Source organism: Lates calcarifer, linkage group LG1, assembly GCF_001640805.2.
Source record: "Lates calcarifer isolate ASB-BC8 linkage group LG1, TLL_Latcal_v3, whole genome shotgun sequence".
NCBI lineage: Eukaryota > Metazoa > Chordata > Actinopteri > Centropomidae > Lates > Lates calcarifer.
Genome location: NC_066833.1, coordinates 21931172 through 21946212, shown reverse-complemented (window position 1 = coordinate 21946212; position 15041 = coordinate 21931172). Strand labels below are relative to the sequence as shown.

General features: G+C 44.4%; 1 protein-coding gene across 1 annotated transcript in view; it reads right to left on the bottom strand.

The window, feature by feature from the left end:
- klf12b (Kruppel-like factor 12b) overlaps positions 1-14466 on the bottom strand; it is a 40286-nt gene extending 25820 nt beyond the window's left edge. Inside the window, exon 1 of the mRNA XM_018702721.2 lies at positions 14178-14466. The gene's annotated coding sequence lies outside the window, so the exon portion shown is untranslated. The remainder of the gene's footprint in view (positions 1-14177) is intronic.
- Positions 14467-15041: the final 575 nt, after the last annotated feature.

The following is a 15041-nucleotide window of genomic DNA, read 5'->3' as shown; positions in this document are numbered from 1 at the left end:
GGTACCCTGGCTGTGCTGCTATTGTATTGTTGTCCAGGATGTCCTTCGGCTTCAGGTCTTGGTAGGCCCAGATAGCGTTGCCATAGTAACAGCTGGGCGGGTGGAGCTGCAGCCTTAGTCCAGCCTCAAGCCATGTGTCGAGGAGAAGAGAGAGGAGTGCACTAAGACAGGGTGAAAGTGAGGTTTGTTTTACTCTGGATGACCATCACTCTGGCAGAGGCATTTTCTCTTCCTCAGAGAAAAAAAAATTATGAAGGAGACACTTTAGATAAAATCTTGATTTTTCTATTTGGTAAATTTCACTTTTTAAAAAAGCTGTTCTCTTTTATTAATTGGGCACTCCTCCTTCTGGACAAATCAACTGTCAAAACACCTTCCAATTTTGCCCAGTATGCCACCTCTCCCCATGTGCCTACAGACCAGTTAATCCAGTGGTATGTGAGCACCTTCCTAATGAACTGGCCTGCAGCAAGCTATTCATAGGAAATCAATGGCAAGTGCATACCTCTACTTGTGACTGTAACGTCCAAAGAGCTAACAGCAGAGACCTAACGCTGAGTAATGAGCAAACAGAGGGCTGCTGTACTGTAGAGGTGTTCATGTCAAAATACTGTGATTCAAGTCAACCATCGACTGCTCTTGCTCCCATGAAAGGATCATGTCGGCCAGTTAAAACTTAATCTTTGTTCTTATTATTAATCTTTTTTGGCTTGTGATGCTCGAGTTTGAAATGAAGAGAATTTGTTCAAGGTAATAAACCAATGTGTATACAGTCTTCTCTGTCACTAAATTTGGTGTGCTGGCGGCAGGCTGAGGCGACCAGCAGTGTGCTGTCCATCAGCAGTATGAGGCTCTGTGTGTGGGAGATGGAAAGGGGAAGGGAAGAGGTGGGGGCGGTTAGTGGGAAACAGGGTAGATTAAGATCACCTTTCCATTTGCTGCACTCTGAAATGAAATGGCCATCCCAGGTGTGTGGGGGAGTTGGATGGAGAGGAGGGCAGTGGAGTGTTGAGGCATCTCATTTCTCCCTCCTACCCACCCTTCTGTCCCCACCAAAAAAAAAATAAATAAATAAATAAAAGGTAAAGGGAGCAGGTGAAGATTGAGGGCAGTTCAAGCAGCCAAAAAAAGAAGAAGCTAGAAATAAACATATTTCATTGTCTGCTGCTCTCCTCGCTCCTCTGTTTATGCTTATTTGTGTGCCTGTTAATGCATTTTGAAGTATGAACTGAACCTCCCACCACATATCCGCATCTATGACCTCAGGTCCACTATCTCCCAGTTCGCTGATGGTTATCGGCTCTCTGCTGACTGAGGCGGTAGCAACAACCTGGGGTGGAAGGACATAGCTCAGCCAAACCAACCCTGAGCAGACTATCTGGATCAATTAGAGGTGACAAACCTCTGACTTCCTCAGACCAAATGCTGACCTCATATCCCAGTGACATCATACACTCCTATACACATGCACAGACGTTCACGCACCATGCAAACACACCCAAAAAATTCAAGATTACACAAGAAAATGTGTAAAAAATTCTCACAGGTCTACGAAACCTCAAAACCTCTTGAGAACTGCTCTCTGGCTCGATTCATGGCTTGCCTTTTCGCCTTGGCCTACCTTTGCTGCCAGTGTGCTGATAACACTGAGAATTAAATGAACATGGATTCTCTTTAAGTGACTGTTCATTGTTAATTGCTGAGGTTTAAACAGGAAGTGCTTTTATTGGACAAAAGCTCAAAGGTGTGCGTTGGTTGAGTGGGTGGTGTAAATCACTGCGAGTTCATGTTCTCTCAGCACATGCAAGTGTGAAGACAGATCCTGCTTAATACTATCTCTGGGTGTTCGCTCACACAGCAACGGAAAACACAGAAAGTTAAGCTTAAACAAACTCACGAAAGCAGTTTTAGTATTTGGCCGTGTCTACTCTTTTCTGCTTCCTCTCTCATCTCTCTCTTGGTCTCGCTCTCTCTCTCTCTCTCTCTCTCATGTGCACATACTTGCATGCACACACATACACACACACAAACAACACACACCCTGAAACACACTGTAACAGACGGGCCCCGCCAATGCTTTGTTCCCATGTCGAGCGCCCAGAGCAACTGGGTGCATCTGTGTCACAGAGGCTGGACCTGCTGCCACGGGCTGGGATGGTAGAGGGAGATGGGAAAGAGGGGTGGGGGTGGGAGGGGGCTATGAATTATGGTAGACACATGAGGAAGGATTAAGGAAGGTGATAGTAAGAGAAGCGAGTGAGGGTGGGGGCTTGTTGAAGTGCACAGCAGAGTTGCTGGCAGGAGCGGCAGTTAGGGAAGCAACCAAGGGGAGTTGAAGAGGTTGGGGGTGGGGTGAGGTCGGAGGGGTGGTGGTGGGGGTGGGGGGTTGGTGTAGTCAGAGAAGCGAGAGAGGGTAAAGAGGGGATATGGAGCCGAGCCAAGGCCCGGTCGAGCGCAAAGCACACGGTGCAAGAATGCCAACAGACCCCCCCCACCCCGACCCAGTCCTCTACCACAGAGAAGAGAGAAAGAAAAATAGAAAGCAGGAGAGGGAGACTGCAAGGAAAAACATTTTACATGTTGCAAATCAGAAACAAATGATTACCTAGTGCAAATGCATTTAAAACAAAGACGGCGCTGTAGGTGATTTGAGATGAGCATTTCCTGTGTTTTGCCTGTATTGTTTGCCGCTGGCCTCTTTGCCACAGCTCACTTCCCTCTTCTGTGCCCCTGGACACCCCAACTGTGACACATTAGCCTGATAACTAACCTACAACTGCTAGCTCACCAGCACACTCATCCACTTCCTCTCTTTAGAGTTAACCACTGCAGAAACTTTTAGAAAAGTAGTGAAAGCTTAATTTGTTCTCAACATGCTCATTAGAAAGGTAACAAAGAAAACACTTCCTAGACCCTGGAATACACAGGCCAATGTATGTTTGTTAAGAAAAATAAATTTCTCTAGACTGTGCAAAACATAGACATAATACAGCCATAGCTGAATCACAGCTGATTTCGATCTCAACCTCAGTCTGCTTCATGTTAAGCTGTGTCTGTTCATGACCTCATCTTGTTGGCCTCATTCTGGTCTTGAGAGCCATTCAAATAGTTCCCTGCAGAGTTACTACTTAAAGAGTAACTGCACCCAGCCAAATAACAGCACTTGGTGTGGTCAAAGGTTCAACAGACTTGAACCTTCAACCCAGGGAGGTGGGTGCAAATGTTTTGTAGTAATTACACAACAGGTAAAAAAACACACCCAGTTTTTTTCTGATCTGTTTACCTAAATGAAAAGATCTATTCTGTTGATCAACATCTTAGTGTTGACAGTGGGGAAAAAGTAATACCAGATAAGTAATACTACCCTGCTAAAAGCTGCCTTACTAAGCAGCCCTTTGAACTGTCCACACACAGATAGTCCAAACATAGGGTGATCATCATCTTCTAAAGGCAATAAGGTTTTACACCTTGTTTTACCCCTGTTCCAGCTGTTACACATTTTGGCTGAGTATAGCCTTCAAGCCCTTTATTCTAAAATTTCAGTTTGTAGTTTCTGCCTTTGTGAGGCAGAGTGCTGCAAAACATTTCCTCCATACAAGATCTGATGTGGAGTTAAGGAGCAAGGGGCTACCTCCAAAAATGGCTGGCTTAATCCTGAGTTATACTTGCCTGTGGACGCGTACACAGACAGCTGCAGACACCGCAGACACACAGTCCAGTTGTTTTCATTATACCTCACTTGAAGCCCGCTTGGTCTGTACATGCACAGAAAATCATCTACAATGAATCATAGTGTGCGCACTATGAATCAAGTCAAAATGGCAACATCCATGCAGGAGGAGGAGCTGTACTTCATGAAAAAAACACTGAAAAGTTTGACAAATAACCAAAATAAGCTGGAAAGCTTAAAAAGTGGCAATAAAGTGGCACGGTTGCTCAATTACAACGGGAGAGCTAAAGCGCAATTGGTGTGCAGACCCTATGCAGACAAGTCAAATGGGATTTTTTCATTGGCTTTTTGATTATTGGAGAAAATAAGCTCTGAGATAAACAACAGTGTATGATACTTAAAGAGTGAGATAATCTTCATAAATGAGTTATCAGTCATGATTTTTGAGGCCCAAATACAATCGTCAGAAGTAAAAGGCTAACGTTAGGCTATAAACAAAATACATCGCAGTCGCATGAATTCAACGTCATTGTCACTAAGCTTCCTACTTGTAATTTAGCACTAACCTCTTCTACAAAAGCCTTTCTTCTTAGAAATATAGATTCTTAGAAGATTTGCAAGAGCGTGTGTATAAACATAACGAAGGCAGAGTGGTGAATAGATCAGTTTTCGTGTGCAACCTCTACAACCTCTGTAGTTTCATTTAACCTCTTGTTATCAACCGACTTTTGTTTCAGGATGGGGGAAACAGAAGAGCTAAAATGCTAACTTATTTCTGGGTTTTAGGACTCATTCCTGCACCTCAGTTGGTGGGAATAGGGACATCTGCGCAGAGCCTCATGTACACACCCCACCCCACCCCACCCCCCCCTATGACAAAATGTACATTGCACAGACCCCTGCATACTCATGGATGAGGAAAGTATAATATTGGCTCTAAGGCCCCAGAGTGTGTTTACTTCCTGTGTTCAGACAAAAACTTAAGGTGAACTCTAAAATGTCCAAATCTTGTAAATGTGTAGTCCAACAACGTAGCATGCTAACTTATACTAAAAAACTTCAAGCAGCACATTTGACATAAACAGTGTTGATTCTGTTTGTTCAGTGAGTGTCTATGTGAGGAAGGTGGAGATGTGTGTTTTCCCTAAGACTTCACTCCTGAATGTACTGAGATGGACATAGTCTTTTTTTTTTTTTTTTCTAATCATTCCTGGCACTCTGTGAATGGCCTCAGAATTTCCATTTCATAAGCTGTATTTTCCTTGGCAGGGGCAGCATGCAAGTCTTTTGGATGCTTCTGGGACATTTTTGAACAGGGCTCAAGAGAGCAGAGTGCTGCTACCTCTTTGCTCATAGAGGCGTGGACTTCTCTAACCCCAGACAAGTACAATGGCATCAAACCAGTTTATGTGCACTACCCTTTGAAAAAAGATGGGGGGGGGAGAGTTGCCTTTAGGGTTAAAAACCCCTTAGAAATGCACTCAACTGATGCACATTATCTCAACACGCCCTGTCCTCTTTCCTCTGGGACAACACAGCTCTCCTCATGAACAGAGCTATTATTAGAAAGAATACACTTCTCATGTTTTGGATGTTTTCATCTTCAGGACATACAGCCAAACTTGGGGAGCTTATCAGGTCCTATCAATTTGAACTGAATGTCATACTGTACCTGTCTGATTCTATTCAGGTGTCACCTGGGCTCCCTACTGCACTCAGTCATGTAGCCAGCACGTCAAAAACCATCTGACTGTCCCTTGACGTCACGAAACTCGGAAGTACAATAAATACATAACTGAGGCTAATTTTATGGTAAAGAGTCTATCACCACCAACAGAATACGGCACTGACGTTCACATACTGACTCATGACTTAATGAATATGCCTTGCATGACCACTCTTAAAGCTGGCTGTGAGGGAGGACACATTATCGACAAAATGCCTGTCAAAAAAAAAAAAAAAAACACCATGTACAGGAAAAGGCATTTATAAAATTAAAGGCACAGGGGAGAGTATACTGAGACAGCCCCAGAGATAGACACCAAGCCCATTTGCACAGGCTGAATGGAGATGGCAAGGGGTATTGATTCGATTGATCTGTACTTCAGAATACATATCAAGCTCCATGGTGGTGAAACCAAGCTTCAAACAATGCAAAATAAATAAATAAAACAGAAAAAATGATATATTGTGGGATTCTTTCCATACAGTTTAAACTCTGTACCTTTGTATCTAATGTTTTATAATAGAGTTGCAGAACATATACATATATGGAGTTATTTTGTAACCAGATAGTGCATTTTCTACAATGCAGAAGGTAAGGTTAAATAAGAAGGTAAGATTAAATGAATCTGGGTTCATGGGGTTTGATACAGTATGTGGAAATGCGCTCAGCGACAATGTGGTGTGCCAAATTTTTCTACTCCAGCACAATGACCTCATTATGTAAGTTCCTGTACACGTCTAATACAGAAATGTTCCACAAAAATGTTCATTCAAATACAGTATGCAGTCTAATATAAACTTTCTCTAAAGCAGGAGCAACAGATGAAGGGTTAGATAAGTAAAACAAAGGAGGGATAATTTGTGTGTGTGTGTGTGTGTGTGTGTGTGTGTGTGTGTGTGTGTGTGTGCGTGCGTGTGTGTACGTGCACGTGTGTGTGGAGGAGAGAGAGAAAAAGAGCAATAAACTCATGTTCTTGAGCCAGGGAGCTCAGCACCTGGGAGGAAACAGCTCCATTTATAGAGTTGATACCTATGTAAATACACAGAGAACACACACACATAAAAACAACACACACACACACACACACACACACACACACACATATGCAAGGCCCACGGAAGTTCCCATATTCTGGTGGATTGCCCTTGGGTCCTTGCTATTTCTGCCAGGGGCAGGGGGATCCTGTGTCAGTAATCCTGTCGGGATGAAGGGGGATGAGGTCGCCGGATGCAGCTCAAGTCCGCTGCCTTCACCAGCACACACAGATACACACACACAGACACACACGCGAAAATAATTTGTACAAACACTTTGCTGAGTGGACACTACATACAGCACCACAACTATTACAGTATGTTTACACACAAAACAAATGTATGGTTGCATTTTAATAAAAGGGTGCTCAGAAAGCAAACAGAATCTCAGCTATACATACTGAAGAAATATATTAATATATAAATGTTACAATCAGCCCAAACACATTCATTTGTCCAAAACAAGTTGTGCCACTATTGAATACTTCAACTTCTAGATATATAGCTACTGTCTCTTTAAAGGGTCAAATGTTAAGGTAAAAACTCAGCATCTATAACATTTCTAAAATATCAGTTTTCTGTAGGACAAGGCGAATGTTTTGTGAATTTTATCGTTTTTTTCTGTGACTTTTGTCTTTGTGAAAGATCCCCACCTCCGCCACTACCGCCTCCGTCCCTTCTAAGGTCTTGTGAAACTGTGGGAAATGAAGAAGCTATTTATTCTGAGAGGAAACACTCAAAGCGAAAAGACGAGTCGGTCGCTGTCTGGTTTATCTGTGTCTCTGTCTGCGTGTCAAACGCACTTCTTACAAAGATGACTTCCTGAGCCCCTGTTCTGTTCTACAATCTGGCTTCCACACACCCAGAGACACACGCACACACAAACCTTTGCCGACCTTTGCTTGCACCCACAATGAACCATATTTATCTTAGATTCAGAGACAGACACACACACACATAAACACACACCTCTCTCAATATTGCAGCTCTGCTCATGAAAGAAGAATATAGATGCCCATTCAACACAAACAGCCACCCACACACACCTACAGTATGTGCGCACACATGAACGTGCATACACGAAAACATGCACAGTTACACACACACTCCTCCACAGTGCTCCAGAGAGAGGTAAACAGAAGAGTCTGACATCCTCTTGCATCATGTGCCTCAAATGCAGCAGAGAAGCAGCTAAACAAGCTGTGACCGTGACAGCTCTAAAGTGAGGTGGCATTACTCAAGTGAGCTTCGACTCAGAAGTCAAAGCAATTTGTGACACCATTCTCTGCCGTTTATATCCAATTGAAGATCATTTTGATGTAATCATGAGAAAGAATAAGTCGAATATTTTGTGCGAGGGCTGGATTGAGTTCTTAAGAAGCCTTCCTGTGGCATCTATTTGTGGTTTCTTTAAAAACCACAAATAGATGCCGCAAAACAGCTCCTAAAGAGCCAATATACTATGAGGTTTTCTTGCTCCAACATAATCGGGTGACCTCTCTAGAACACCCTTCACACACACACATACACTCACCTCAGTAAATGCAGTAGGGTCAGTGGCTGTGCATCTAAAATAGCCTCTGACACAAAAACCTCACTTGTACCAAAGGAGGGGGGGTGTGGAGGGGGTGCTGCTGAGCAAACCCGGATAAACACATGGAGTAATTGGCACAGCCTTTCAGGAAGACACCACAATATTCTTTGCATGTTTATGATGAGGTTTACACACTGTAAGTTAAGACTGCATGTGTGAATGAGAGAGGGAGAAGATAGAGAGAAAGAGGTTAGCTCCAGCGGATCAATAAAAAATGCACTAAGTGACTCTGTTCTCGTCTCTTATTTACTCTCAGTGCCGAGGTCCTAGGCTGAGGTGACCACACTGCAGTACTTAATAATTATCTCAGACTGACAAAGGTGCATCGTAGGCACAGACCTGTACCGAATTCACAGTAAATAAACTACTGGAAAACTGGCGAATATTTGCTTCTGAATGTTTTAATAGCTATAGTTCAAAGAAACCACAAAAAACAGAGAAATGCCAAATAATAGACAGTGTGTTTACAATAAAAGCCCATGAGAATGTACATGATGGTGTGAGCACTCAGTCACTGCTCCTCTCATGCAAAGGTTATAGCCGCTTTCTGCGTACTGAAACTGAGGGTCAGAGCGAAACCCTGTTCTCATCTGCTGCCCTAACAGGGAGGTGGGATGCATTAGATTAGCATCTGCACAATAACCTGCATCCTTCCCACCACCACTATCACCACCAACCACCCACATACTCTCTCTCTCTGTCTCTCTCCTCCTCCCTTCCCTGAGGGATGACAGTCCACTCCTGCCCTAATGGGGGATTCTTTGAGAAGGCTACTGCCTCTTATCCCCCCCTAGGCTCTGATGGTGATGGTGTATGTGTGTGCATTTGTGTTCCAACATGTATGTCTGAATGTGTGTGTGTGTGTGTGTGTGTGTGTGTGTGTGTGTGTGTGTGTGTGTGTGTGTGTGTGTGTGTGAGCGATCCCCCATCCCCCAGCATATGCGCTGTGTACATACTATTCATAATATCTTATCTACTGAATGCATCACAGCACATGTGCACTCACATGCACTCTCAAAGATCGACCTAGATGTTTTACAATAACTGTACAATGCAAACATGCAGAGGCACCAGTATACTGACTCATCTACTGTATGTACTGTAAACAACTCATGTAGAAATAATATCAGCTCAAACACTTAAACACACATTCTTGTTTCAGTTCACCCCCTCTGCCCTTTCTTCTCACTTGCTATCTCTTCTGATACAAACAAACGCATGCATGCAGGCATACACACAAACACACAAGCACTTAAGAATTTGCCCTAGTGTTTAATAGTCTTGCAGAGTTCTCTTGATGCAGCATCACAAAGTGCCTACCCTATCTAACCTCTCTTTGCGCTGACACAACCAAATCCACCCCAACACACGGCAAATGGAAACATACAATAACGGACCAACCAAAACATTCCTACACACTGACACTTATTACATCAAATGTGTGTGCAGTTATTTTCGCTCACTGAGTTTTTCCCCTTGGTTTGACCCATTCCAGCTCTCCAACACCACTCAATAAAAGCCAGCAGCTGTGTTTACCTCTATTACTCATCTACTCATGCCTTCACTTCGATTATTTTTCCTCTCTTTTTCAACTGATGCCGTGCCGTGTTGATACCTGGTCGAGGCAGCTAACCGAGAGGAGCTGTGGCGCGTAGCGTGAACCGACATTCGGTCGCATTAAAGCCAAAGAGCCCTTGGAATGCCACAGGCACCCCAAATGGATCCCACATGTTGTTTGCATAATTTCCTCTGCTAACAGTTGACCTACAGTACAACTGGAAACAAAGTTCACAGTGATCCATGCAGCATCCTTGTGCAGGTCTGCTAAAACCATCTGCACAGAGGCTAGGGAGACGCAGCTACCCAAAGATTCTGTAAAGGGAAACTCTTCCTGTAACACCAGCTCATAAATGGCCCAAAAACAATCTGAAAATGCTGACTTTGAATGCTCTTCCATCCTCTTTTCTTGCTTCCTTCCTTTTCTCCTTCATTCTGTTAACCAACCATATTTGGCTGAAACAAAACAGACGCTTGGTTGAAAGAGGAAACATCCCCACAGACAGACAGGCCTTCCATTGACATACCTTTCCATCCTAGCCATGGAAACATGTAGAGCAACCTTAAATCAGAGTATGGGGGCAAGCTCTGCTGTATGAGTCATTTCCAGTAAGCACTGAGTGTGCAGCTCTAGAGATGGTGTCATTACTAGAACAAAACTTGGATCAGTGCACTGGTCAGACATCATCTTAAAATCTACCTCCCTTCATATCTCTTTGTTGTTTGATGACAGTAATTTTTTAATCAAAAGAAAAACTTGGTTACTATGAGTGGGTCCTCATAAGTATTCAACAGAGGAATGCAGCAAAAATTCTAAATACTCACACTGATGTTTGACAAGCTGTAATCATCCATGTTAGATTGTAGTTCTTTCTGTTTGTGTTCACTATTTAGACTATCAACCCCAGAGTCATTGCTTTTGCACAATACTTTCCATGCTCTGCCTCTCTCTCTCTCTCTCTCTCTCTCTCTCTCTCTCACTTCAGTCACAAAACAAACATGCTCGAGCACTCCATGTACACCCTTAGCTCAATTTTGGTAAACAAATGTGGGCTGGACACTGGGGTCAAAGGTTGAATCCACAAGAGAAAACGCACAGGGAGAGAACATTTTGTCATCTTCTGACATGATGAAATAACAGCAAAGGGAGTTCAGTTGGCAGCTTTCACCTACAAATATTAGTCTTATTTCACGCACAGGAAGTTCAAGAGAACTTCCAGCGCATGTCTTACTACTACTCAGAATGAAACAAAGCAAAGCAATTGCAGATGTTTTGGGTGTTTAACCCTCTCGAGGCTTCAAATTTAAGTCCCGCAAAGTCCCGCAGATGTAAGTTAGCTTTGTGACCAGGTTCATCTATCAGTATGCGAAGTCATCTACTTGCTCGCTGTCTGTTTCACACATTGTATATGTGTGACCTTGACACTTTAGTCTGTTGAAAGAACCTGTGGTGGCTGTGGCTGAGCGTCCGGGTGTGTCCCCTCAGGAGATGTTATAGCACCTACCAGGGATAACCAGGGATATCCCACAATGCACCATGAGCGTACCCTACCTCTCTGTAATTTTCCTTGGCTTACAGTCAGGGACCCAAATGAATCCAGAAATACCATGCACTGCAGCCTATTTGCAATCAATGACGATACACTCCATAACACCCACCTGGATCAATGACACAGCAGTCAGTCAATATGCCAGCAGTTAACCCAGCTGATTAGGGGTAATACAGGGAATTTCACATCTCCCTGAAGAGGACAGTGAGCCTACATGTTGTCGGAGTGTGCATACAAGAGCGTGGCACTTCTTCCTGAAAGATTCAATCTGTCAGCATGCACCCAATTTGTGTGTTGTGATCTGTAGCAGACAGATGATGCCTTTAGTGGGGGATTCCTGCCGAGCAATTAAATGTGCTGGACAGTGTGGTGTTGACAGACAGATAGAGCCTATCCGTTGGTGATTGGCTTTTTAATTGAGTCCCTCCACCTCCACCTGCACTGATCTCTATGATAAAACCCTTGGACCATGTCTTGCGGAGGGGGGTTGAGCCACTGAAGGAATCAGAGTGGCAGCAGCAACTGACAACTGGAGGTTGCGTCGCAGCATGCTGTTAATGATAATATCAGTATGGGTTATAATATGAGAAAAATGGACAATATTGCAAGTGTTACATCAAGCTGACACACCTGGTTGAGTCCAAGGTGAGACAAAAATCACATTTGAGGAGAACAACGCTTGATGTTTGGTCTAAATAGTTAAACAGACTATTGCCATCAGCATGTGATGACCCAAGGATAAGGACAGCATCAGCCAATACCTGAAAACAATTTACTTTCAAGTGACAAAGCCCTCTAGTGGCAGCAGGAATTCTGATTGTTGTCCATTGCACGCAAAGAAAAAAGTAGTGAGACGTTAGAAGAGAGCCACAAATTCAGCAGTGGGAGGAAGTCAGGATGGATGGACAGGTCAACAAGACATCAGACTTGTACTTCAGTAAGTGAACACCTCACCATTTGTACTGCAATGATTTTCAAGTGCAGATTCTGACTGTCTTCAGCACGACAGTACACTAAATCTGTTCCTGGTTCAAGCTGTTACACTGAGTTCAGTGTAAAACCAGTGCTGCACAGGCATTCGTGATTGTGTCTGTGACTTTTGCTGTCTGTATCACGGCTGAGCTGACAACTGTGCTCTAAGTCGCAATGATGGTTTATTACAGTCAGTTCAGTTTAAAGATTCAGCGTTAAAGATTTGTTTGCATGTACATTGCATTGTTGGCCTAGTGAGAGCCCGTATAGCAGTGACATTATCTAGCGCTGACATTAAATCATTCTCCAGGATTTTATCATATTGTCCTCAATAGTGTTGCTATTGCTAAAATACCCCTGCAGAATTATGATAGTATTTTCAAGCATTATCACCTTCCTCTAATGGCAACCTTCACTGATTTGTTCGTCACTGCCAGGAAATATTAATATGTTGCCTGTTTCCGAGCTCCAATGTGATTCTTCTTCACTATTCAATCACAGTACTGTAGAGCGTTCTCTACATGTGTGGTACTATCAGCCTGCATATTCATGCATAGGGAGAAGGCCCCTTTGTAAATGGATTTAAGTGAGAGTTTAAATGGGCACTAATCTCACTGGCTGAACATCCGTGAGCTGCAGGGGGTCTCGTCCACCCACACATAACCCCACCACCCCCCTTATCTTTTTTTTTTTTTTCCCCCCTTTCTTTTCTTGTGGATGACACCTCCACTTAAACACATGCACACACACACACACAAACACACACCCTATGGCTGTTACACACAGTTAAAGGCAAAAGAGGGCCTCTCCACAACACGGGGTAAAGTCACAGAGGTCAGTGCTCAGTTTCCACATCAAACCCAGGAGCAGAGGCCAGAGTCTCATCCTCCCTCCCACCTTTCTCGCTCGCTCGCTCCCTCCCCTCCTGCTCTATTGCTCCCTTCCTCCCTCCCCTCCTCTTGCCACCACCGCCTCCCCCCTCACACACACACACACACACACACACACACATACCCTCCTCCTCCCCCTCACTGGATGTACAAATGCCTTTGCTGTCAGCTCTGCCCCGGTCCCCTGTAATTGAAAATAACAGCCAAGGGCCAGCCCCCGGCCACTCTCCCCAGCCTGGTGGCTCTCTGCCTCTCTGACAGCCACCCATCAATACCAATGACTATTACCCTGGAAGTGAGAGTGCTGCCGATGACATCCAAGACACCACCCCTGCAACACTCCCACATACACACACACACACACACACACATACACACAAACCCCCCCACCCCAGTGTCCTTCCTCCGCTACCCGAGCCTCCTAATGTTTAACCCGTTGCTAACAGCCTCGTCTCTCTGTCTCCAAGCTGCTACAGTAGGCTACGGTAGGCAAACAAGCCTGTCTCACACACTCACACACACACACACCACAATGCTTCACACAAATGCACAGCCGCAAACGCACACACACACACACACTCACAAAAGTCTCTTAAGACAGGCACAAAACTCACTGACAAGCAGCAAACTTTTTTTTTCCCAGCGAGAAGTGCTGAGGGAGAGTTTGCTGTCTCACTTCACACTCTCATATTCTCAACCGAGACATTCAGTCAGTATCATCCTACAACACTGACAACACCGCTACACTGCTAAGCTGATATGTTTTGAAGTTGCTATAGAGGTAAATAAGTGACACATAAGAGATTTCACAACTGGTGCCGGCGCTGTAAAGTCAGGATGCTGCCCCTGCTCACAGTCATTCCAGTGTATAATCACTTTTTTGTCCCCCCTTTCTTGTCATGACAGCTTATGAATTTACGTGGGGAGTAAGTGTTACATGTCCAGTCAGCACCATGCGGGGGTCTCTTGCTCCCCACACCCCCACACCACCACCACCACCACCACCCCAACCCACTGACAGACACCAGACACAATGCCATAGGTGATCTGAGTTGTCATCTGCTTTGACAGAGCAATGACAGCTGAACGAGGCGCACTGAACACAAGCACAAAGCCCAGCAACGTGACAAATGAAGCACACAGCAGCAGCCAGCAGAGGAACAGGACGAGAAAAATGCACAGACCTTGTCAGAAGCTGCAGAGCCGTGGAGACTAGGGTACTGTTTTCCTTTCTACAGTCCTCTCTGTCTCCTCTCCTCCTCTCCCTCTCCTCTTCTCTCCTCTCACTCTGCGTGTATGTACGTGTGTACGCCTGTGTGTGTATGTGTGTGTGTGTGTGTGTGTGTGATAATGTGAGTGTGTGTGTGTGTGTGAGTGAGTGTATGTGAGTGAGCAGCTCCCTCCCCTTCTGCCTCTCAGCTGCTCAGCTCAGGCAGTTCTCAGGAAATGAATGGGAGCGCACAGAGAACTGTTGTACTTGCAAATGACTTACCCCGAGTCACATGATCCGCTAAATGTAGGGTGGGCCGGTGGGTGGAGGCTTCATAAGCAAAAGGGAAGACAATATACTCTAAGCTTTAACAGCATGCATCGAATTACACGGGGCCCCTCCGGGGAGGTTTCCGACGCGTCCGCTCTCAAGCCAGCGCGAACTCCCTCTCTCTCTCTCTCTCCCCCTCCCGGAGCGCAGCGGAGAGCCCTGGGCTGGGGGTGAACACCGGAGCACCTCCCCGTTTAAAGGGGACGGAGAGTAAGGTGTACGAAGAGAAGGGGATTTAATAAATAATTTGAACTGTAGTCTGATTTACAATATATTTGTGTAGTCGTGTGATATTTATTGAGAATTAACTCTTCAGTGGTTTAACTATATAGACCAAACTGAAGAGAATGCCAAATGTTTCAGTCACTGTAAATATAGTGAAATTGTTACTGTTGTTATTTTTTTAAATCATTAATTCATTATCAATTCACTGATTAATATTTTGCTTCATAAAATGTCAGAAAATAGTATAAATAGAGCATATAAACTGATGCATTCTGGCTTGTTT